Raw genomic sequence first — 24578 nt, forward strand, 5'->3', positions numbered from 1 at the left:
TTTGACAAAAGCTCTAGCTTTTGTGGTGAAGGTTATAAGTAACCCCAGGAGAATTTCACCTGGGGATGAGTGTGAATTGTGTGATGATTTTTGCATTTATGAAGGATGACTCTGGTGGCTGTACTGGAGACAGACTGGAGGGGTGATAGATTTAAATGAGGATTAAAGGAAGAGGCTGGGAGCAGGGAGGTGCCTTAGGAGGCCATTACAGGAATCCATGTGAGAAAATAATGGGAGTTTGAACAAAGACAGAGGCAGGGAGAGGGAGATAAGATGCATTTCAGAAAGACATAGAAGTATAAAGAATAGGACTTGGTGACTGGATGTGTTGTGAAGACAGACAGGATAGAATGGTCCTCAGGCTTCTTGCTTGGGTGACTAGATGGAAGGCTCAAGGTGACACATTCCCTCATGTAGGCAAAAAAAAAAAAAAAAAAAAAAAAAAAAAAAAAGGAGAAACAGGTTTTGGAGAAAGCCAAGAGTTTAGCTTTTGGACATGTTGAGTTTGAACTGCTAGTTGGATGTCCCAGTGGAAATATCTAGGCGACAAATAGATATATAGAGATTTGCATTCAGGATAGAGATGTGGGAGGTATATACTTGCCTATCTATACACATACATTCTCATTAATGTTATAGATATACACTATTTGTGTGGCTCATATATATTATGTATAATATATATGAGCATATATGTATATGTGTGTATCTATAAGTGTATATATGTATGTGTATATGTATAAACCATCACATATATAGCATATTTGAAACCAAAGAATTGCTCAGATGGGCTGGGAGAATGTATAGAAAAGAAAAAGTGAGCCTGAGACTGTGGTCCTGGAGAACCGGAAGATGGAAGTGTGGGGAGAAGAAAAGATTTCCCTAAAAGTGGCTGAGAAACACTGGGCAGGCTGCAGAGACAAAAAAGAGTTGGGGAGGCCAAAGGGAGGGTTCCCTGGGGCCCTGAGGGAAGGGGACGCCCGCCTGGTCAGTAGCACTGATGTGGCACATGAGATAAGCAGTACCATTCACTATGTTACTCCAAAGTGTTGGCAGCCATCTGGTGCACTTTGTATATGGATACTCCTGGATTCGTACGACCCCCCAAAACAAATCACAGTGAAGAAAGCAGAGTCCGTGAAGTTAAGAGCTATGTCCAGGATCACAAGACTTCAGTCAGTGCTAGGGCTTGGGTGTGAGCCCACATCAAAGCTCGTGCTCGCTTCATAACATTATGTTGTCTCTAGACAAGAGAGCAGTTTCTACAGAGTGATGTAAACAGTGGTAGAGATACCAGTTGAAGTGGTGCACAAATTGTAGCTGTAGTATGCAGTCACCCAGCTTACCAAAGAGGTGATAAGTACCACAGTGATGATGGAGCCAACAATGGTCCTTTGAAACACGCTCCAGCCTGACTATGTGACTGTTTACTTGGTGCCTGCATCTCCCCACTGGCCTGTAAAATCCAGGAGGGCAAGGACTGTGTCTGTTTTCACTCACAATTTTATCCCTGAAGCCTGGCACATAGGAGTTGAGTGAATACTTGTTTTATGAATGACTAAACTGCAGTTGAATCATTTATTTTTGGCCATTCTCATTATTGATTTATGGACCGTAGATTTGTGTAGATTTGGCTGCATAGTTCAATTTGGTTATTAAGATGATCAATTTTTTTTAAATCATTTTATTAGTATCCTGTGGCTGCTGTAACAAATTACTACAATCTTGGTGACTTAAAACAACAGAAATTTATTCTCTCACAGTTTTGGAGGCCAGAAGTCCAAAGTCAAGTGTCAGCAGGGATGAGTTTCCTCCAAAGGCTCTGGGGAGGTTCAGTTTCTTGTCTCTTCCTGCCAACTTCTGGTAGCTCCAAGTGCTTCTTGGCTTATGACTACATTGTTCCTACTGCTGCCTCCATGGTCACATCCCTTTCTCCTCTGTGTATCTGGCTCAGCGCTGCATCACTCCAGTCTCCACATCTGTCTTCGCACGGCCTCCTTCTCTTCTGTCCATGTGTTTTCTTTTGTGTGTTTCTTTTAAGGATTCTTGCCATTAGATTTAGTGCCTACCCAGATAGTCCTCTTAATTACATCTGAAAAGACTCTTATTTGTAATAAGTTAACACTCACAGGCCCTGTGGATGTTTATGTGGGAATATCTTTTGGGGAGGCACCATTCGATCCTCTACAACCATGAAAGGAGAAAAATTTCCTATTTCAAGTATCCTGGTCCCAGAGACTTACCTCACTGTAGCATCATATATGCACCAGGTAGTTGTCCTTGTTTTATTTTACTTGGCAGAAGCAATGAGGTTGTTAATTTTCAATAAAAACACTGACAACATAAACTTTACTTTTGTGATTAGGTGGAATTAGGAATGTAAATACACTTGTGATTCATCCCCTTAAAATGTTTGTGGAAGTTTCTAGGTGGTTTAGAAAGTTCAGCAAGTTGAATTCACTGGATGTTCATTCTGAATCCTGGTTCTTAGGAAGACATTTTTCAATAGGAAGGCCAGCTTTTAGCTTCTATTTTCAGTAGTTCTTTTCCAGTCAACAATCTAAGAATTGAAAGAGAATGACTACAGAAAGCTTCTTGCAGAGGCTCAGAAGCCAATGGGAAATAATAAATCAAAAAAAAAAAAAAAGATTTGAAAAATGTCATAAAAAATTTAATTTTGCAGAGGAAGGGCGACTTTGTTATAAAATTTTTTTAAAGAACAACTAACTTAACAACTAACTTATCAGTTGCCCTTGAAGCCAAAGAGCTCTGATTGAAAACTTGACTTTAGGAAAGACTGGGCTGACTGAAGATAAAGCCGCTGATGTTATCTCTGGGTGATTTATTTCCTTTTTTCCTAGAAATGAGAATCTAGAAATTTGGGGAGTACTTGCTTTGTTCTGTTCTACTTTCCTTTCCTTCATGAGACAGCAAATAGCGTTAAGAAGTTGATTCCATTAAGTAGCTGCATAAAAGATTGACATTTATGCTCAATATTGTTACGGCCATTATTTGGTGCTTCCAACTTGGAGATCCAGAGCAGCACAATGAGAGATTTTGTCTGGAAAACATGGATTTGGGGTTATTTGGGATGTAAGGAAGTGGATCAGGCCCCTAGTTTTCTTAAGAGTGGGATTAAATGTTATTTTTGTATGTTTTTATTTAGGGAAATTTAAAATGGAATTGATGAGAACTGAAAATGTCATTTAATGACTGGGCAGGATCTGAATGATCAACGGAAAACGGTTTTGTCACTATTCCAAGTGTATTCTCTATGAATCCCCCTAATATGCCCAAGTCCAGATGCTTCTTAAAAGCCATCAGTATAATGAATTAGATGGAAATATGAATCCTTCATCTGGTGTATTTTGACCCCAGCTGGTAACAGGACTGTGACCCGAGGCAAGAATTTCCAGAAGTACTAAAGGCAGTTGGAATAGCAGCAACAGATATTAGTCTCAGCTATCATGATATCAGATTTTCATTCTCCTCCAGCCTGGTGCTGCATGAAGAATACAGGCAGTCCTGTGAGATACTTCTCAGGCCTGGAGCTTTTGTGTCCGGATCCCCAGAATCTAAATCTCTCCTTGCATAACAAAAAGAGAACCTGGAAAATATGTTGAGGAATGAGAATTGGGGTAACAAATGTCCAGTTTGTCAGGGATTTGTCCAACGTGTCTCACAACGTAGTGCATGGACAATAAAGCTGGACCAGCCCTGGGTCACAAAGGGAGAATTAAAAGACGACCAGCAGCTGTTCCCATCTCTCCTGAGACCACAGAGGAAATGGGTTTACACCGGAGCGAGAGGGATTTAGGTTGGTATATGAAAGGATTTCTGACTCAAGGTAATGTTTTCTCACGAAAGCACAATCGCATCTCCCGCTTCTGTTACTTAAAAACACACAGATTCTGGTGTCTTCCAAAGTGGATTAGAGACCAGAGCCCCCCACAGTCCCAGAGGCCCACAGGATGGCTCTTTTTAATATTTCAAAAAGCCTAATGATATAAACATTTAAAACAAGAAGTCAAATAGACGACTAATAAGAATATCTTTTTGAAAGCTCTTTGATTGAAATTATATCAGCTCAGTATTATCCCATGTTGGTCAGATGCTCTTATTTTAATAAATGTTTCCTATGACTGCAAGTGGAGTATTAGTTGTTACTTAAACTCTATAATTTGTTTGCTGCTCAAAATTCTATCAAAACTTGGGTACAATGAGAAAAATAAAAAATTAAAAAGAGATCCTTGGTGGTGAGAAGGCAGCAGTCCATTTCTTTAGAAGAGAAAGCATAATGTGTTAAGAAACTAGGTTTAGGGTTCAGATACCTCTGGGTTAGAAGTCTAACTCTTCACTCACTGTCCAAAGGCATTTTCTGTAGCCTTGCTAATAAGCCTTTCCTTTGCTCATTCTAAAATAATGATACTCAACTTGTAGATTGATTGTGAATATCACATGAGAAAATATGTACAAAAATAGACTAGAAGTTCTCTAGTTCTGAAGAAGGTGGAAGCACAGAAATAAGTTTTCTAGGAAGAAAATCAAAATATCCATGGAGCCAAAGAAGAAATTTCAACAAGTGGGCTTAAACATGGCAGTCGTGTGACTGTTGCCTCTGAAACACACATGCTTGCCTGTTTGTTTTTCTTCACTACGTAAATGGAAAGGACCCCCTTGCAAAAACACAAGCAATAATAAGAATGAGGAGCTTTTAAGAGTGACAGTGATTTTATTTATTTTTTGCTGTCTCTGCCTTCTCGGTTATTGGTAATTTTGTTAATGTGGTTTCAATGCAGTTGATTATATATCCAGCTCATTTATTATTTATAGGATTTATGTGTTGTTATTCCCTCACTGATTTCTCAAGGCTTAAACATTCTTTAACCCATTGGAAAATAAATATGATGTCGTTCTTAGGCGCTGCTCTCTGTGTTTCCCATTCTCTTTTGGATTGTACTGACAGCTCACTCTTAAGAGAGGATGTGGCTGGGAACCCAAGTCTGTGTTGAGCCACATCCTTTGATGGCTGTCTTGCTTCTCTTACTCAAGTACAGGTGATATTTTGCTTTTCCCACTTTGAGGCTTACCCAGGTGCTTTTCTGGCAAGGCTGAATAAGAGCAGAGGGCTCAGCTCCTTCTGCAAAGGACACGGGGTGCAGTTGGGGGACTGCCTATACATGGTGGAAGTTTTGGAGGCAGAAGGAAGATCCAGAGAGGATGTCAGTGTGGCTCTCCTGGGGGTTTCTCAACAGCTGGTTTCCAAGGAGCATGTCACTTGGAACTTCTCTTTCTGCTTTCCTTTGGCAGTTTACCACCAGGGCCATCATCCATATATTTAATCTCTTTTTTTATTTTATTTAAAAAAATGAACATTTTCTGAGCTTTCTAAATATGGATAATTCAAAAGTAGACTCTCGTGGTTTGGGTAAGGTAGATACGTGGCTCTGAAGAGTTTCGGTCCATGGCAAGATTGATTTATATGTTTTTTTTTTTTTAAGTAACGACATCTCTAATTTTTTTATGTAACAAAAAGGGAATCTCTAATCCGAAATGTTGAATGCTGTTTTCTTTTAAGGAAATCAGAAAATAATAGTGTGGCTGCAAATGGTGATCAAGTTTGAATAGGATAATCTTTTGAGGCAAACTTACCTCAAAGGTTAGAGTGTTTTTCTTAAAAGATTCTATAGAAATTATGAAATGCATCATGTCCCTGGATTAGACAAGAATTCCTGAGAGGCTGAAATGTTCCTCCTCAGAAGGAGAAACACTTGAGCTGTGTGTTTTCCCTGCGGAGCTGGCGCATCCATTACAAAACCAACCGTGGACTCAACGGCCGAGACTGTCAGCACGTTCAGAGTTCATCTTCCTACGGGGACTTCTCTCAAAATGCAATTAGTAGGACATTTGTAGACATCTTTTCAGTGTATGGTTACAGAGGTGGGGGGGTCAACTCAACCTGGAGGATGGCAACCACAAGGCCCTCTGCTGTTCTTTTCTGAAGAGAGCAAAGATCTCTTTTTTTTTTTTTTTTTGCCATATTTAACATTTAAATACACTTAGCCAGAAAGCTCCTTAATGCTCTGTCCCCACCACCATTTACCATGATGCTTCCCCACACGCTACTTGGTCAGTGGCACAAACTCCCTCCAGGCTCCTCACCCACGCTTTGGAGAGCCTCTGTCGTATTTTTTTGCTGTCTTTTTTTCTCACTTCTGATGTGGATGAAAGTCTGCACTCACAGCTCTTTCCAATAGTTTAAGGATATTTGATCCTTCAGTATTTATCCATTATTGGCTCTGTTTACCCAAGGGAAAATTAAGTGCAGGGCCTTAGAACACTGAGCGCTTTAATACGCGGATGCATATGCTGATCTCTGACAGATGTTGGTCTTTGGGAACAACAGAAGGGAAGCTACGTCATTTGCTTGGGAAGCTGCTTGAGCAAACTGACTGATCCTGCAGGTGCCCGGGCAGCGTGGGGTGAGCAGCCCGCAATGCTGAGAAAAATGTCTGGTGCAGGGACAACTCCCGAAATATTACGGTTTTTCACACACACACCCCAGCCAGCTGGCAGGGGAGTCTGAACAGTGCCTTGTAGGAAAAATAGTGGCTCTAAGAAGTTTTGATTTTGAGTCTATATTAGTGGGCTGTAATTTGAATGGGGGGGCTTAGTAATTAGATTTTTTTGTTTGTTTATGTATGTATTTAATGGAGACACTGGGGATTGAGCCTGTGATAAGCCTGCCCTCTACCACTGAGCTATACCCGAGCCCCCATCTTAGTGGGCTTTAAAATTTCACTGTTTTATTTCTATAAAAAGAAAAATCTTATTTGTATTTGTCACTAGATAGTCTGACTTTTTTTAAATTTAATTTTTTTTAGTTTTTTTTTTTTTTGGGTGGGGGGAGGTAATTAGCTTTATTTATTTATTTACTTTTTTTTTTTAGAGGACGTACTGGGGATTGAACCCAGGACCTTGTGCTTGGTAAGCATGTGCTCTGCTTTGAGCTATACCTTCACCCCCTGATAAGCTGACTTCTCAGTCTACCCAGGTGTGGCCCTTTTCTCAGGTTAAAATGGATTTTAGGCAAAACGGTTTTTGTGCCTGCAGATGGGGGGGGTGTCTGTGTGTGCAGGCTCATGTTTATTTGTAGTAGAAGAAAATCCTTCAGGCCAGTTTTGGTAGACTCTTTTATTTCTGATTTAACTCCCCCACCCCATTTTTGCTGTTATATGAGCCTTTAGGAATTTCCGTTGCCCTGAGTCAGTGTGTGAGGGCCACAGGACTGCCCTACTGCCCCACTGCCTTGAAAGCACCTGGGGGCTGGGCCATCTCACTTATCGGGGTGTCCCCTGAACCTGTTACACTGTGGGTGCTCGTGTGTTCAACAACAGCACACCCCTGACCCAGGTAGTTGTCCCAAACACCAGATATAATTGCTTCCGTGTATCTTATTCCAAAAAGGACAAAAACCCTTCAAGGGCAGTCATGGCCCTGGGACTTTGTGTGAGAACTTTAGGGAAATTTTATCTTCATTGGGTGTGTAAAATCCTCGTTTTCTCAACCACCACCCATGATTGAGACAGCATGGATCTAAATAACCATCGGCATCTTACGTGATTCAGGCACCTCCTATGACTCAGTGGAGAGCTGCCATTAACATCCTGAGACCTTGCCTTGAGGAGCGGCAGCTGGGAGCCAGTGCCCAGGCTCGCATCTCAGCCCTGCCTCTCTCCGGGTGACCCTGATAACTTAGCCTCTCTTTAGATCAGTTGTTGGTGTGAAGATTAATTCAGTCAATCCGTGTGAAGTTCTTAGAGCAGTACTGGCATGTACTACATGTACATATTAACTATCACATAATATTATGTTATATCATATTGTGTTGTATTACTGAGTTCTCTGATAACCTCCTTCCTCCTGTTCACAGCCAGGGAATGAGGTGAACTCTGAAGGGAATGTGAGAACACTTTCATCCTTTTCCTGTGCTCTGAGGCCCATGGTTTCCATGCCTCACACCTGTGCTCTATGCTTGAGGCCTTCCTTCAACAGATGAACATGAGCCACCCCACGTGTCTTTCCTCAGTCTACCTTGGCTTCACCTTTGCTTCTAGACAGAACTAAATTCTTCCCTGTCTCTCTTTCCAAATTACCCTGCACTCTACTGAAGCATTTATCATTCCTTTAAACCTATTGATTAACATACCTGTCTCCTCGTCAGCCTTGGTATCTGAAGGACAGAGACTTTTTCTCTATTTTGCTTGTATATTCCCAGGGATAGGACAGAAGTGGTCTTAAATGTGTGTTAAGATTAATCATTGAATGTCTCACAGCCCCAAATGTCTTTAATCCTTGCTTGATCCAAGTCTACTGAAATTATCAAATGCTTTTGAAATACAAATAATCTTAGTGGACAGCTCTGGACAGCTATCATTCAACAAAGATCTTATTCTAAATACTCAAAGCTGAAATACACTTTTAGTTGGGGAATGCAGGGGTCATACAGCTATTTGGTGGTCAGTTCAGAAGAACCCTGGACAGGGCATTGCACCAGTGGGGAAAAAAAGCCCTAAATAACTATAGTACACTATAACCTACGTAAAATGCTATCTGTATTTATAAATACAAAGTATTTATTAGCATGTTTGAAAACTACTTTGTTTTTTTTTGTTTGTTTGTTTTCTTGGGCTCCTTAGGTAGTGAACGTGGCCTGTGAACTGATTTTGAAGAATAAGTTGGAAATGGCCAGATGGGTGAAGGGGGAATGCCTGCTAGTGAAACAACTGACCAGGAAAGGAGGTTACGGGGAGTACTGAAAGGTTAGGGCAGAAGGGGGGTCCTTGTCTAAAGCACAGGGTGTTTGTGGAAGTAGAAGAGAGCAGTCTGGTAGGGGGGTGGGAGCTGATCATGGAGGGTCTTACAAACCCCACTAAATTCCAAAGACCACGGGAAGTCTCATAAGCATTTCTTCCCAGGGAGGGATGTTATCAAATGACTTAAAAATAATTCTAAAGGTGTCCCTGATGCTGGAAGAGTAATGATGATAACTGTTGATGCTTCGGGAGTCCTTACTTTGTGCCAGGATCTACTCCAGGCACTTTATATGTGTCTCTGAATTTCATTTTTACAGCAACCCTAGAGATAAGTGCGAGCCTTTCTTCTTTTACCAAGTTGTGTAAACAGTAATTAACAAAGCTGAAATTTGAACTCAGGTCAGGAGGCGGGAGAGCCTGTGTGTTTAACCAATGGGCTATACTGCCTCCTCAGAGACATGGGGGATGAGGCCAGAGGTAATTAGCTGAGTTAAAAAGTGAAAGCAACCTTATAGGAAAGCAAATAATAATCTAGGCCAGTAATAAGGCAAATACAGAGAAATTTTAAGAGGCGTTTAGGAGATACAAGTAATTAGATTTGGGAAGGCACTGGAAAGCAGGTAAAGGGGAATGTTTTACATCACGTCAGGCCAGTGGAGGTGCTGATTGCAAAGACAAGGAACCGGAGAAGATACTGGGTTTGGGGCCAGGAGGAAGCTTTCAGCATGGAGTGGGATTCAACATGTAAAGCGAGTAATACTGAGCAGTGTGACAACGTGCTGTATTCAGAGTTTTGAACGCACAGAGAAGAGGTGATCCTTTCTGCTTGAAGATGGCCGGATAAGTCAGCTGGAGTTTGAAGGACATAGAGATTTTCTCCAGTTACAAGAGGGAAGGAAAGCCATTACAGGCATGGGGAACAGACTGCATGTTTGCGTGGAGCTCCAGGAGGTGTGTGAATCGGGCTGGGTGCAGGGTGAGCTGTGGGGAGTGGGAGGAGATGAGGCTGGAAGGGCCAGCAGGAGCCACCTGGGGAAGGGCACCTGCATGTTTAGGAGCTCTATCTCTGCTAACTAGCAAATCTAGCCCCAGAAGTCCCCGGGTCAGCTGGTACCTGAGTGTGCTTGTGCCTTTGGAAGGTTACAGCCAAGGTGGTGGATGAGAGTGACTGCTGAGCCTTAAAGAATCACGAAGGAAATCTGAGGCCTGAGCAGACAGGCCAGCCAGCCCCAGAGGAACTCCTGTTCCACTGATGGATCTTCTCTGCATTCTGGCCCCAGGTGGGCACGGGTGGTGGCTGTCACCAGGAGAGCATTTTGCGTAGTGCCGTGACCCCTGGCCGAGAAGACAAGCCCCTCAGAGAACGGGTGGATGGGTGGGCACTATTCACAACCCACCCCGCCCCACCCCAGGTCACTGTTTCTGTCACAAGGTCTGACACACGAGCCTGCTACTGGGGACAAATCTAATTTATCCAACTGCTCGTCCCCTTCATCACCTTGTACATTCAGTGGCACATTTTCCTCCTTTCCTGCTTGTGCCTCAGACCCTCAAGTCTCAGTTCAGAACCTCTTTATTACACTTTGCAGTTTTACAGCATTGGCAAGTCAGTGTCTGTCACACTTGATATAATTATCTGTTGATTAGTTGTCTCCTCCCATGGACTGTGAGCTCCCTGTCCTGCTCCCAGCCCCTGATTTCTGGATTCGTTGTGCCTAAGACAGTGCCCAGAATCTGCAGGTACTCAGGAAAGTTTCTTATTGAGAGTAGTGATAAGAAGAAGGGAAGCTAAAACTTCTATAACATGTACATTTCTCTCCATGTGATTCTTAACCAAACGTTTTTCCTTTTCCCCACCACGGTCAGAACCCCCTCACTGTAGGCTTTGGAAATGCAATCCTTATGGGGCAGGGTGCTTGATTACCTTCACAGAGGATCAAGACTCCACTCCTATTCCCATATTTCAAATGATAATTTTTCTGGATTATGTGTGAAATGCGCTTATCTATGGAGGAATCGATCAGTTCTGACTGTTGACGCAGCTCACATCTGCAGGAGGAAACGCGCTCATGAGTAAGATATGGCGAGGTCCATAAGCTGTGAAATCCTTTTAGCCCAAGTGAGTGTTCTGGGTCCTTTGTTCATGGAGATTGTGTAAAACAAGGCGCACATGTTGTAATGGTCACTGCAGCCCCACTTAGAGAAGGAGGGTTTGAGTTGTGTCTAGAAAAATCATTCTCGCAGATGTGAGAATAGAGAGAGCGAGGGTAGAACAGAGTGTAGCCACTTCACAAAGAAGAACGTAAACTGTTCTCTTGAAATAGTGGAGCGCATCTCCCCTTCTTTAAATTGGCCTCAAATAGCAGTTGTACACAGTTTGCTTCCAATCTCAGTGTTCTCAGCGAAAAAGAGATGACAATAGGGTTTACTCCAGGGCATTCATGCAGGATCTGCTACCTGTTATGAGCAGAAAACTTCGCAGATTCTTTGCCCTAAGGTATGGATGGGGGAAGATAGTGTTGACAGTACTCTTAGTAGTTAATTTTTAGAAGATGCAAGTTTTGTTTTGAATATCTAAATCATCTTAAAAAGAGAGAAACAGTGGGCTGTTGGCTAGCCAAAGGGTATGGCATCTAGGTTGACCTTGAAGGATGACAAACAGTCAGCAAAGATTACAAGGGGCAGGTATTCTAAACACAGGGCATAACATGTGCAAATGCAGAGCAAGGAGAGACCAGGGTGTCCCACTCAGAAAAGTCGTTCTGAAATTCTGAAATGCTGAAAGTAGTTCTGTAGGACTAGAGGATGGGGTAAGGGGGTGGGAGATGAACCTGGAGAGGGAGGCAGAAGCCAGATAGTGAAGGACCTTATATTAGACCCTAAGGACCATGCAGCTTATTTTGTAGTGAAATAGGGGCCCGTGGAAGATTTTAAGCTAGGAAGTCACATTGTTAGTTTTTTTTTTTAATAAAAAGATAACTTTAGAAGTGGACTGAGGCATTCATCTAATTGAAACAAGACTTGAGAAGACCCAGGAATGAGTCCCACTTCCAGGTAGATGTAGCTGAGAAATTTCCTCACGTGTGGGTAAGAGACACAGGAAAAGAGATCATTACAGCCTTCTTTGCAGTAGCAAAGAATCCAAAACAACCTAAATGCTCATTTTTAAGGGATTGAATGTATCAAATTACATAGAATCACATGAATAAATGTATTAACATAATTAAATGGTATGAATTTGATTTTACATAGCAGTGTAGACTGACCTTAAAATACTAGTGTTGACCGTCCCTCACAAAAACAAGACAAGTAAAAAATTGAGCATGGCATCATTTATGTAAATATAGGAAATACATGCAGAGACAAATAACAGATGACATATGTGTTTAAGTAACAATTTTAAAAGGCACTGGATGGCTGCACACCTATCTCATAATGCTTGAGGAAAGGGTCAGGGAAGGAAATAGGCCTGAATAAGGGTAGTGAATAAAAGAAGCTTTAGCTTTATCTGAAATTCCCTTTTTGTTTTAAAAGGGTGATATAGGATTACTATTACTTATATACTTTTCCCAAGGGTGTAATTGGGGGAAAAATGTGTCTGATAGCAAATACCAAACAATGTTAAAAGGTGTTAGTTCTGAGTTGTGGGCCAGTGTTTATTAGATTATACTTTATATTGTTCTATACTTGAAAAAATAATTCTTTCCTTTTAAGTGAAAAAGTGTGTGTGTGTGTGTGTGTCTTTGTGAGCAGGGTCCTGAGAAGTGTGTGTACCAACAAAGTCTGATGACTATAAAATCAAGGGATGTGAAAGTTCAAGAATTATCAACAAGGTCAAGATGAGAACTGCAAAGAGTTGAATTTGTGATTTAGCAGGCTGTTGGTGACCTTGACGTGGATGATTTCAGCGCAGTGATGGGAAGTCCTAGGGCTATTGATGGAGAGAATGAGTGGAAGATGAAGACAGTGAATTCCAGCTGTTTTCAGAAGTTTGACCACAAAAGGGAAGAAACACATGGACTAGTAAACATGGACATGAGTTTAAGGGAGGTGGTGATTGTTTTTTGTGAGTAGAAAAACTTGGTATTGTTAATCTGAAACAGGAAAATATAATAGGAGGGGAGAGGTTGATGATACATCTGAGACAGGAGGTAACTGATGGGCTGGGGTTAATGATTTAGTGAATGACTGAAAACTTCACCGAGCTTCAAGGTGTTTGGAGTATCATTTTTGTCACTAAGATCATCTAATTTCTATATTCTTGGAAAGCGTCCATGTGAAGAAAGCTCATGACATTGTTACAGTTGAATATCAGCCCTGCTAGGAAGTGACTGTGCTTCCCACTCCACCAGACTGCCTGACAGTGGTTTCAGTTTCCAATTAAAGCACTAGTTTTTGGTGTTCTTGAAACCAACCAGGGGCAGGGAGGGGGAACTTGTGAGAGCAGCAAAATTCTCAGGGGATGTTTAACATTAGCCTAGAATTTCTTAAAGAATTGGACCCAAAAACTTGGGTGCAAAGAGGAAAAGTAAATTCATCAAATTTTCAGCTAGAAAGTTACGTTGTGAGGTTGTAACCCACAACTCTTTATTTATGTATAAAGAACTCAACTTTCGATACGTTAATTAATTTCAGCCAAGACCCTTCCAGACAAATTGCACTGTCTTAGCAGATATGTTGGTTTAGAGAAGCAGAAGTTGAATCAAATGATTTTTTTATTTGGAAGCTTTCATACTGTACTATTACAGAGAAAGTCTGGGTAGATCACATATTTGATTTTTTTCCCGATTATTTTGACATTTTTGATACAAAATTATTTTATAATTTTTTCATAAAGTCAAAATGTTTGTTAATGAAAGGCTAATTAGTTGAGATGGAGGTGTATCTTGAATTTCTAATAAATCACTTCTTGGGAGGGAAGGAACAAAGGTCGCAAAGCCAAGTGCTGTTGTGCACAAAAGCACCATCTAGTGACCAGAGTGAGTAACTGCGTTCACATAATCTGTAAGAATAAAAAGCAGAACCCATTGAAGCACCAGATACAGGGACTGGCTCCCATGTGCTCACTCTTCTAGCAGCCTGAAGAATATTTGTCAGTAATTAGTTTCAAGCAATACCTTCATCTCCTTTCAGTAAATTCTTAGGTTTTTATGTACTTTCCCCTTTTCAATATTGGCTGTGTTACGAATTGACCTGATAATCATATTAAGTTGTAAATGACTGATATTTGCCCTAAACTCCCCCGCCCCCAAATGGATTCAAATTTTGAAAGACCACATTCTGCTAACAATAGAGGGATCTTGGATGTTACCTATTGTGGTGATCATGTCACAGTATATGCGTACATCAAATCATTATGCTGTACACTTGAAATTAGTAGAATGTTATATGTCAATTACATCTCAATTTTTAAAAAGAGGGATTTTTATGGGTTTTTAAGTCTGTAACTATTTTTGATACAGATAAACTCCTCAACCATTTAAAATAACTGGCCAACTGTTACTAGCATAAAATTTCCCCTGATTGCCTGGGACAGCCATTAGAAAACCACTTGGAAGCACCATCCAGGCATCAAAATTGGTGGCCTTTGGTACTTTTCTGTTGCTTAGGAGAGCAACACATGTAAAGCAAAATGCTAGAAAATTAGGTTGATATCTGTTGGCATTATGTGTTACAGTGTGTTTTTTCTTATTCAACATCAGGATTTTTTGTTGTTGCTTTATAGCCAAAATACAGCTTACTAAAAGCTAAATCCTGACTGATGCCTCTCATGAAGAAGACACAGATTTCCTGAGAGTACATCCAGGAAGGTGGATGACAGTGTCTCTTTCAAACCTGAATTTTCATTCCCTATCTGCTGTACAACCTGCCTGTTCAGCATGTTCCCACATGCTTCTAGGACTCAAGAAGTGTCATTTTTATTATTTTTATTTTTATTTTACCATACTAATTAAGAAAATAGTATCCACAAACTAAATGTCCAACAACAGTGGAATGATTAAATAAAATACAGCCTATCTCTATGCTGTACTATATGGATAGTGAAAACAAATTGTCTAAGAATATTTATCAATATAGAAAAATGCTTCTGATATACTTTGATGACATTTTTACCTTCACAACTGTATTTTTAGTTTCGGCTCAAGTTTGAAAAAAAATTTTTTTAATATCCCTGGAAAAAATACTGGAATGATGACATCATTATCAATCGTAGTTACCTGTGGCTGCTGGAATAGGGGATACATTTTAATGTCCTGTTTACCCTCACAGGTCTTTTTCAAAATCTCAGCTACTATTTTTGCCAGATTGTATGAGTGTCCTTAGTTATTCACCCGTCTCTATGTTCTTCTACTTCGCCGTGTGATTTTGTAGCTCTCCTAATAAAAAGGAGTATTTTTGCCACTTCTCCTTATATTTCGGTTCACCCTGAGACTTGCTTTGGTCAAGGGGATGTTAGCAGTCATGCCATGAGCAAAGGCCTGAACAGTGGTTCTGTTTGCCCTCTTGCACCTCTGCCATCTCCTTGGGAAGACTGGCCTTCATCACAGGAGGAGGAGGAAATGCGCGTGGAGCCCCTCTGACCCCACCTCCCCGCACATCTTTATCTGCAGCTGCGACTTTCGTGGTGGATTGTTACACAGCATTATTGTCACGATAGCTGTCATACTCACTGTTACTACAAGGATAAAGCTGAATGTGTGATTCAGACAAGTAGAGTCCAGTGTAACTGTGGAGTAGGAAAGAGAGACCCAAGGATGGAACAGATGTCTCCTCACTGCAGAATGCCTGGAGTAGTGCTCATTCTCAGGGCATTCTTCCTGCTCTTTTACATCCATGAGATCTTAAACTTTGAAATCTGTAGTCCAGATGTATAGAAACTGCAAGGAGTCTGGGTCAACTCAACTCATTTATGAACTTTTACTGGGATTTTTTTTCCTTTGCTTTTCCTTCTAGTCATTAGTGAGGAAATTGATCAATAATATATATTCCTTGTCAAAGAAGTCACTGTATTATTTTTCAATTTTCTTGCTCCAGTCCACACCCCCTTCTTTCACTCTCTCTGTTCATCCGTTCTTCCCTCCCTCAGTAGCCTTCTTCATTACAACAGTGAAACAACACAGGGCAGCAATTCTAGAGGGTTCTTTTTAAGGACGATGCCTCTGGAACAACTCGATTTAGTGCAGCACTGCTTCACTATGTTTTTTCCCCGAAGGCGCTGCTCTTGCGTGCCATCCACCTTTCTGGTTTATGGAGTCCCCAGTGCCTCAGCAGAGGTTGTGTGACTGCCTCAGTCAGCCAGGTGAGGGCAGCCAATCCAGCCACCGGCCACTTGCCTCATGCCAGAATGGGTGGTGTTTTGGTCAAGGTGGAGGACTCAGAACTAAGCCCATTTATCCACTGTGGGTTCTGAGGACTACTGCTCTCTGAGACCTGGGGTGTTAGGACTGGTCCTGGACCGTCGGCAGTGCTGAGGAACCAGCTGTGTACCTCCGTGCCCTGAGCTAGTCAGTATTTAGACACCTGATTCACAGATGGAATGAGGGGCTGCTCAGGGCTACACAGAGAAGCTGAGACAAAGAACAGAAAAAGAGAGGATTCTCATCAGGGGTCTTCAAGCAGGTGGACACAATCCGGGCTCCTCTTACCTCCTCCCCACTCGGCCTCAAAGGATCAGGTGTGGAGGAGAGGGAGGACTCCCATCCCAACTCTGCTCCCGGAGCCTCCCACCTGTGCTAGTCTGGGAACAAGAAAAGTTTGAAATGAGTATGATGTTCGAGTTTAAAAAACAAAACAGGAGTACACTTTAAGAATTAAAAGAAAACTTAAAATTGAAGTGATTCAAAAAGAGGGACTCAGGCTAGTATTACCAAGGAAAACTGGAGAGTTTGGCAGAGCACAGTTGAGAGCAGATACTAGAAAACTGAAGCCATTTACCGTGTAAACTCACAGCCTGCTAAGACTGCTTACGAAACCAGCTTCCTCAGCTCATAAACATGAGCTTTGGGGTGGGGAGGGAGGAGAGAAGGACGGGTAGGACTCTTTCTTTGCCTTCACTCCCCTCCCAGCCATCTCACCCCCACCCCTTTCTCCACACCCCAGAGGGGACCATGCTGGTTCTGTGGACTGGTTACTTTCAGACAAGAGACAACCTCCAGTCAGTCATCCTTCAGTCTTGTAGGAAGAGGGGCCAGGTGGCTGGGTCAATTTAGGGAGAGACAGTGGAGGCTGCACACACACTGTGTTCCTCATAAGGTCTCAGTCCCTGTCTGAGTCCTCGTGTGTGTGTGTGTGTGTGTGTGATGGGGGGGAGATGAGCATGCTTGTCCAAATTCTCCTAAAATCTTCAAACCTAGAGTAGGAGGCACTAAGTTCCCTGGGTTCTCATCAGTGGGCTGTAGTCCTTAATTCCTGGAAGCAAGAAGCACTTCCTTCGCACCTCACACCAGCCTGTTGGAAGTACGTGCCTCGTAGGAATGTAGCTCACCCACATTGCCTCTCATTTGCCCAACCAGCCACCTGGCTTGAGGTACTGGCTTGCACTTAGCTTTTATTTCTATTGCTAAAGCCAGTAATGAAAGTGGGAGTTGATAAAATACTCCTGGAGCGTCTGCTCTGCTCCAGGTGTGTTACCTGCTTTTTGTCATTGAGGTCTTACTACAGTACAAAGCTTTATTAATCCATGTGACTGATGAGGAATCTCTGGCTTGGACCACCTCTTTCCCATCCAAGGTCAGAGTTCTGACATTTCCTTTCTGACTTTGTGCCCCTCTGAGGCAAGTTAGGGGCCGTCACAGCCACACCCCATCCAGGAATCCAAGGGCCACCCCTGTTTTTACCTGCTGCACCAGCCAGAGAAGGGACAGGTGGGAAGTGACTTTACAAAACCAGTTACAATGGTTCACAGGTTCACAACAATGATATACAGATGTTCTGTTGACAGCAGCATGCAGACTGTTTCTTCAAAGTAAGATAAGATTGGTTCCCTACTGGGTGGGCAAGAGGAGTCCCATTTTGATGGCTTTTTGCTCCCTGCTTCTGTTAACAAAGGACCTCTGGGATGGGCCCCTACTTTTAGCTTTCACTCTGCATGGCCTCAGTTACCTTCTTTGTTGGTCCCCTCTTGTGGTGACACTCATGGAGGCCTTGGAACTGTGAGACTGGAGAGTAGGCATGAGCCATGTTTGTAGGTCAAATACTGGATGTGTGTATGCTTTAACCAACACCTTACACTCACCAGACCAATGAGAGGGTCCTGGGGGTTTTATGTTGTGTGAAGTCAACCACTGTACATTCTATCAGAACTGCGTTAGAAGCTTTAATATTCCAACATACCTAATGAAAATATTTTCATCACTCCAAGTTTCCTTTTATAATATGAGCAAGTAGTTGTGGCCGACGTTTGTTTAGCACACGAGGATTGTTTTGGCTAAAGTCTAGCACAGCACGTCTGTTTGGCAGAGTTACCTATAAACTGTCATGAATCACGTTCAGTTTGACTGCACGTCACACTGAAACATCGGTAAGAGAAATAATATTAAGCAAACCTGGAGAAACTAAGTCAGAAAAGTATTCATGGACTTGTTCACTTGGAAAAAAAAAAGTATAACCACTGTTTAAAAAGAGCTACTTGTATTTACTTCAGGAGTTCTCAAGCCAGAGAAATTAATGTTCTGAGTGAGAGAGAACTGAGTTTAGCCTTTCAGGGAGAAAGAGCTCTCTAGGGCAGCGAACTCTCCTGAAATGTTGCTTGGCCTCCGATTTCACGTCAGCTCCTCTCCCATCCTGATTCGCAGCATTTAGAAAGGCCCCTTTCCTTGTTGTTCAAGCCACACATCCTAAAATCCTGCAGCTGTTCGCCCCAGATTGCCAGCAAGATAACAGCTATAAAACTCAAACCGTAAGATGCAAATGTTTGTACATTTCTCCACTCTAGCCGAGAAAAATATTCCACATCCTTCCCTGCTTCCTAAGAGCCACTCTGTGGGGTTTTATGATTGTTCATAGGGAGGGGAGAGGATCCTGCAGACCACTTGAGCTCCCCGACCCCGTGTCTTGGTTTCTCTCGGGCCCACCGTTTGTCCGGGGAGTGACTCAGTTTAGAAATGCCGTGTTTGTTTCAAAGGCCAGCAGTCGCAGAAAGGGCCATCTTTGAAGCGAGAGGGTGCAGACAGACCACCCTTTTGCTCCTGCCAGTGAACAAAAGCACACCCTTTCTAGTTCTGATAGTTTGGACTAATACAGTGTGAAAAACTAAATATAGAATACTTTTGTTAAAAATCAGATTAGACTAATTCTATATGAAGTGCTTTAATGAAAAATGTTTAATGGTTGAAATACTATAACTCTGGAGTTAAAATGCAGGTGCAAGAATGATATTCTACACTCCCTGGAGGCCAAACTAGTACATACTGTGAAATATCAATTAAAGTTTATAGTTGCCTGGGTTGGCTAAATGTCTTTTTCATGGGAAATTTTCATTCTCTTATGAAATAATCATTTGGGGTTAAAATATGTGCTGAATTATGTGGGCATTCCAAGTTATTAAGAAATGGATTTATTTTACAAGCAAGCTGTAAGCATTCTTTGCTGTTTTTATGAGGTCATCGACATGACTTTTAAATGGGGCTCCAGGCCAACTCTGATTCTCACATCAGTTCATTAATTCACACAGCTGTCTCTGAAAACTACAAGAATAATATATACTGCAGACAGAGGGCCAGAGAGGGGGTGGAGTGAGATTTCAAGGCTGTATTTCAGTCGGGAGAGCCTGCTGACATCATAAACTATGAGAAGACAGCTTAAGCTGTTTGGGGAACAGCAGTAGCCCCCCTGATGGAAATATGGCTGGTCTAATTGATTCTTTTTCATTTCAGAATCTACAGAGGGGGGACACCCAGTCGTTTTTATTCTGAGCAAAGTCAGAACATGAAAGGCAGACACTGCAGGAATGCATTAGCAGGGAAACCCAAGCGGCGACCTGAGGTGTGGGGATGGATTTGATTGTGTTAATGGTGTCTGAGCAGCCCCGCTGACATATGAAGGGCATTGGTGGAGTTTACTGCACAATGATTTTGTTTTATACGCGATCGTGAACTCACTGTCTCTAGGAAGAGTTTTTCCAAATGAGATGTGACAAGGATGATGTGATTGTCCTGTGAGCGAGGGGCTGGGAGGACCAGATCCTCTGGAGAAGGTCCCTCACCCTCTCTCTACTTCCTAATTTGTAGCAAACATTGAATGTGAACTATCCCACAATGAGACTTCTGACAGCTTCTCCCACTTGGTTAGAAAGAAGTATTGCTCATAGCTGCACTAAAGACTCAGCCTGCTCTGAGCCCACATTCAGAAGGATTTGGTACCAAACTGAATTGGGGGGCAACTTCTGCAAAACTAATGTTTACGAGAATGTCCGGGTTTTTCAAAGCCTCCTTCAGCATTCACATGATAGTTTTAACAAGACGAGCTGCAGTTTCCTAGCCTTTAAATTCCAAATTTGTTTTGGTTGCCATGGGAAGGTGAGCTAAGTCTCTTTGAGAGTAATTTCAGTTTTACAAATAAATCCAGCCAAGTTTTTATGTCTTTGGGTGGGGGAAAGTTTTATGAAATGTGACATTTTAAGTGTGCTCTTCAGTGACTCTCCATTAAAACATTGACACCTGTGTACATGTGGATGCTGGAGATTTCCTTGCCCTTATCTCATCTGTATACACAAATGTCTTTTTGTACATGTGAATTGAAGCATCGCATGAAAAACAGATGTGTCCTTAAAGAGTATGAGACTGTTAATGCATAAGAAAGAGTGAAAAAATTCAAAATTACTGAAGAGATCAGGGTTGAATCTCCTCTAGGTTTCCCCTGCATACATGCTTTTTCATTCTCCTCGTCTACTTAATTACTCTGTGGATAAATGCTGTGGATTTTTCTCTTGGAATCTTGAAAATGTATGAAAGCCTCACATGTTGATCAGATGCTACCTTAGTCCTTTCGGGTTGCTGCAACACTTTAGAATGGGTGGCTTATAAACAACAGACATTTATTTCTTATGGTTCTGGAAGCTGCAAGTCCAAGATCATGGCACCAACAGATTCTGTGTCTGATCTGAGCTCACTTCCTTACACAAGACCTTCTTGCTGTAACCTTACAAAGTGGAAGAGGTGAGAGGGATCTTTCTGGGTTTCTAAGGGCACTAATCCCACTCATGAAGGCCCCCCTTATGACTTAATCACCCCGCAATGGCCCCATCTCCTAATACCATCACACTGGGGGTTAGGATTTCAACATATGAACCTGAGGGGGACACAGACATTCAAACTATAGCTGGAACCCCAACAAACAAACAGCAATCCCCAAGCACGACCCAAGAGACTTTTCAGTTGGCAGCCACAGCTCTGCACCCACTGCCCCAGGCCTTGTCACACCTCCACAGCATCCTCCACTACTCTGTGAGGGATGACAAGACAGTGGATCACTTGGGAGCACTTCCTCACCAAGAAGAAGTTGAGGACTTCTCATGAACAACCCTTGAAATCTTGAGAAGGCAGTTCTACCCTTTGATGGGCTTGAGAAATCCAAGTTTAGTTAAATGTGTTGTAATTTGCCTTAAAATGAATTTTTGTGTTAATTTCTGTACACAGAGGAAGTATGACAACAGCCTAGTAATGGGTTTTCATTTGTTAAAAGAGAATGATTCTTAATTTTGCATTCTACAGGTAATAAGTGGTTGAAATAAATGACACCTCTCATGGATGAGGAGACCACAATAAGGCAAAAATAGACAGTTAATTAAGAAGGATTAAACTTACAAATTAGATAAGAAAACAAGAATTAAGAGAAAATTTAGTGCAGTTAAATGTGCAGCAACCAATAATCAGAGAGTTTGTTGAAATCAGAAAGCAGTCTTGCTAGTTGTTTGAGGGTTAGGACCTATGGAGTTAATGGTTGGCAGGAGTTATAGACTGATGTTTGTGTCCCCACAAAATTCATAACTGAAGCCCTGACCTCCACTGTGATGGCATTCGGAAGTGGGGCTTTTGGAAGGTAATTATGTTTAGATGAAGTCAGGTATTCTGTTAAAAAAAAATGAAAAAAAAAAAAAAACCCAACAAAATTCAGCGGAGTAAAATTTGAAGATCTAATTGGCTTTGTTCAACAATTCATGAATCGGCCAGCATCCCATCTAGCAAATGGAAGGGTGCTCTAAGGGTACTGTGTAACACGGAAAGGTTTTATAGGAAGAAGGGTGTTGCAAGAGAGCAATTAGCAAGGTTAAAGAAAGGATTAGTTTTAGGCCAGGACATCTTCTTTTGAGGAGGGAGGAATAGGCAAAGGTTTCATCACACAGGTGTTCATCTAAAAGATAATTAAGGTCTTATTCTCAAGAACAACCTTGGGCAGAGAGTCTGAGGATCTTTGCTGGGCAACTAATGCCTTAGCAATGGAATATACAATATCTTCAAGAATTAAGGAAAGGTTTCTGATCTTATTCCCATTTGTATCTGTTCCTACTCAGGGAGTGCATTTATTCACAGGAATTGCTGTGTTCAGTTATAGATTTTCTCCTAGCCTGAAATAGAGTCATCCTAAATTCCAGAGGTAACCTCTGTCCCCTCCAACCCTGCCCTTGACAGTGGCCTGAGAGAGACAGATGATTGTGTTATCTTTCCAGGTCAAGGCCAGAGTAAAGGAAAGAAAAGAAAGGATTCTTAGTTAAAGTATGAAGTCCTGATCCATCATCTTGGGTGGAAGCAGTCTGCGTTGATGTCCCGCTGCTTCTCTTCTTTGTCAGTTTGATTAGGAAGCCTCCAGCGTTTGTACAGGACAGGCATGGGTTGGAGCCTTCATCAGCTGTGAGATGTGTACCCAAGACTCAAATCCCTGATATTTGATTGACATCTGGGTAGTAAGTCCCTTCCAAGAAGATTTAAGGGCAGTCTTTGTTCTAAATTATTCCAAACCCATAGGGTGAGAGTAATTTGAAAATGTTAGTTGGAGAGTCATATTTGAGGAAACTAGAAGAATTCAGGATCCAGTCCCACTTAGAGGTCATACAAGACCTCAAAGATAATTAACAAGACTAGAATATAATTTCTACAAAAGTGCAAACATAAATTTTCTCTCTACAATTACCCTTTTTTTTAACCAAAGATAATCACAGTAAAACTTTTTTTTTTTTTTGACAATCAGCATGAAAATAAGAATACTTACTGAGAGTTTCTGAATTCTGAAAGGATCAGATGGGGGAAAAAGTAAATGTTTCATCGTTCACAAAGTATATCTTATCAAACTGTCAATAGCTTAAGAGAAAAGATTTCTTTAAATCTGAAAAAAAATTCTAAGAACCAGCAATAATTTAAACACAAACTGATAAAAATTATAATCATCCTCATTAGTTCATTTAGTCTCATGTTACTAATTCTTGTTCTGTTTGAATCTAGTTTTCCATTAGTTCTCTCAACTTTGCCTAATAATTGAGGGTGACAGGTACAGGGATAATTGCAGGAAGTTTGTAAGGTTTTGTTAAGGCTCGTATGGTTTGCCTAGTGAAGTGGGTGCCCTTTCCCTGGAGATTGTGGAAGGTATATACCCCATATGAGAAACACGGTCTCTAACAATTTCTCTGCTGCTGTCAGGGCATCAGCCTTGCAGCAAGGGAATGCTTCACTCATCTGGAAAACATACATGCAATTACAGGAGCATATTAATAGTTCACACTAAGTGGCAGTTGAATGAAGTCCAGCCACAGGTGTTCAAAGTGTCCAGAGGGAGGAGGTCTGAGGCCTTGTTCTAGGGGCAAAGCTAGTTTTTCTTAAATGGAATATGATGAGTAAAAGGAGGAGGAGGAAAGGAGGGAGGGAGAGAAGAAAGAAAGAAGAGGGAACGAGGAAGGAAGGAAGAAAGGAAGAGAGAGAGAGAAAGAAAGAGAAAGAAGGAAAGAAAGAAAGAGAAAGGGAAAAAGACAAAGAGAAAGAAAGAAAGAAAGAAAAAAATGGGATTCACCAAGGAGCCAGGAAGATCCAAGAAGGCATCTTGGCTTTTCCAGTAGCCCTTGTTTATGCATCTAAATTTCTTTGGGGAGCAGACATCATGTTACAAGGACATCAAGATGGCAAAAGTCTGGCAATGAGGGGTCATTTTTTGCAGGAGCAGAATGGATTTCATCCACATGGGCCACAATCTATACATTCTGTTGCTGCTGCCCTTGAATGAAAGTCAGCCGGGGTATTTCTCTGATTCTCAGGTTCAGCCCTTTTAGTGTGAACGTCCATTTTGGTAATAGACATTTTATGCCAGGACATATCAAGCTTCCAGGAATTTTACACAATTTCTGGAACACTGATAACATCCACCTATACAGAAACAACATAAAGAAGGCTTAATGTTACTTCTTATTTGACAGTGCTTCCCATGTAATGTAATGTATCAAGTAAGCCTAATTAGTTTAACAAATCTTTTGGAATATTCCAAGGGCCCTCTGGAAAAATCTCAAAGTTTCTCTCAGGTCAAAAAGACTTCATTTTTATAATTTAATTTTGGGAAGTTTGTCAAAAATGTCCAAAAGTTTGGACACTTGACTAAATAGGATCACAGAACAATATGAAAACAATACTTAGTTTTCTTATCTGGTAAATGAAAGAAAATTTAGTTCTAGTTTTATGTAAGTACATTGTTGATATTAAAACTTAGTTTTTAAAAACCCTCATAATAACAATTCAGTTTTAGCCAGCTTGATTACACAAGGTAAAATTCTTTCTCTCTTCAGCC

The sequence above is a fragment of the Camelus bactrianus genome, chromosome 29, assembly GCF_048773025.1.
Source record: "Camelus bactrianus isolate YW-2024 breed Bactrian camel chromosome 29, ASM4877302v1, whole genome shotgun sequence".
Lineage (NCBI taxonomy): Eukaryota > Metazoa > Chordata > Mammalia > Artiodactyla > Camelidae > Camelus > Camelus bactrianus.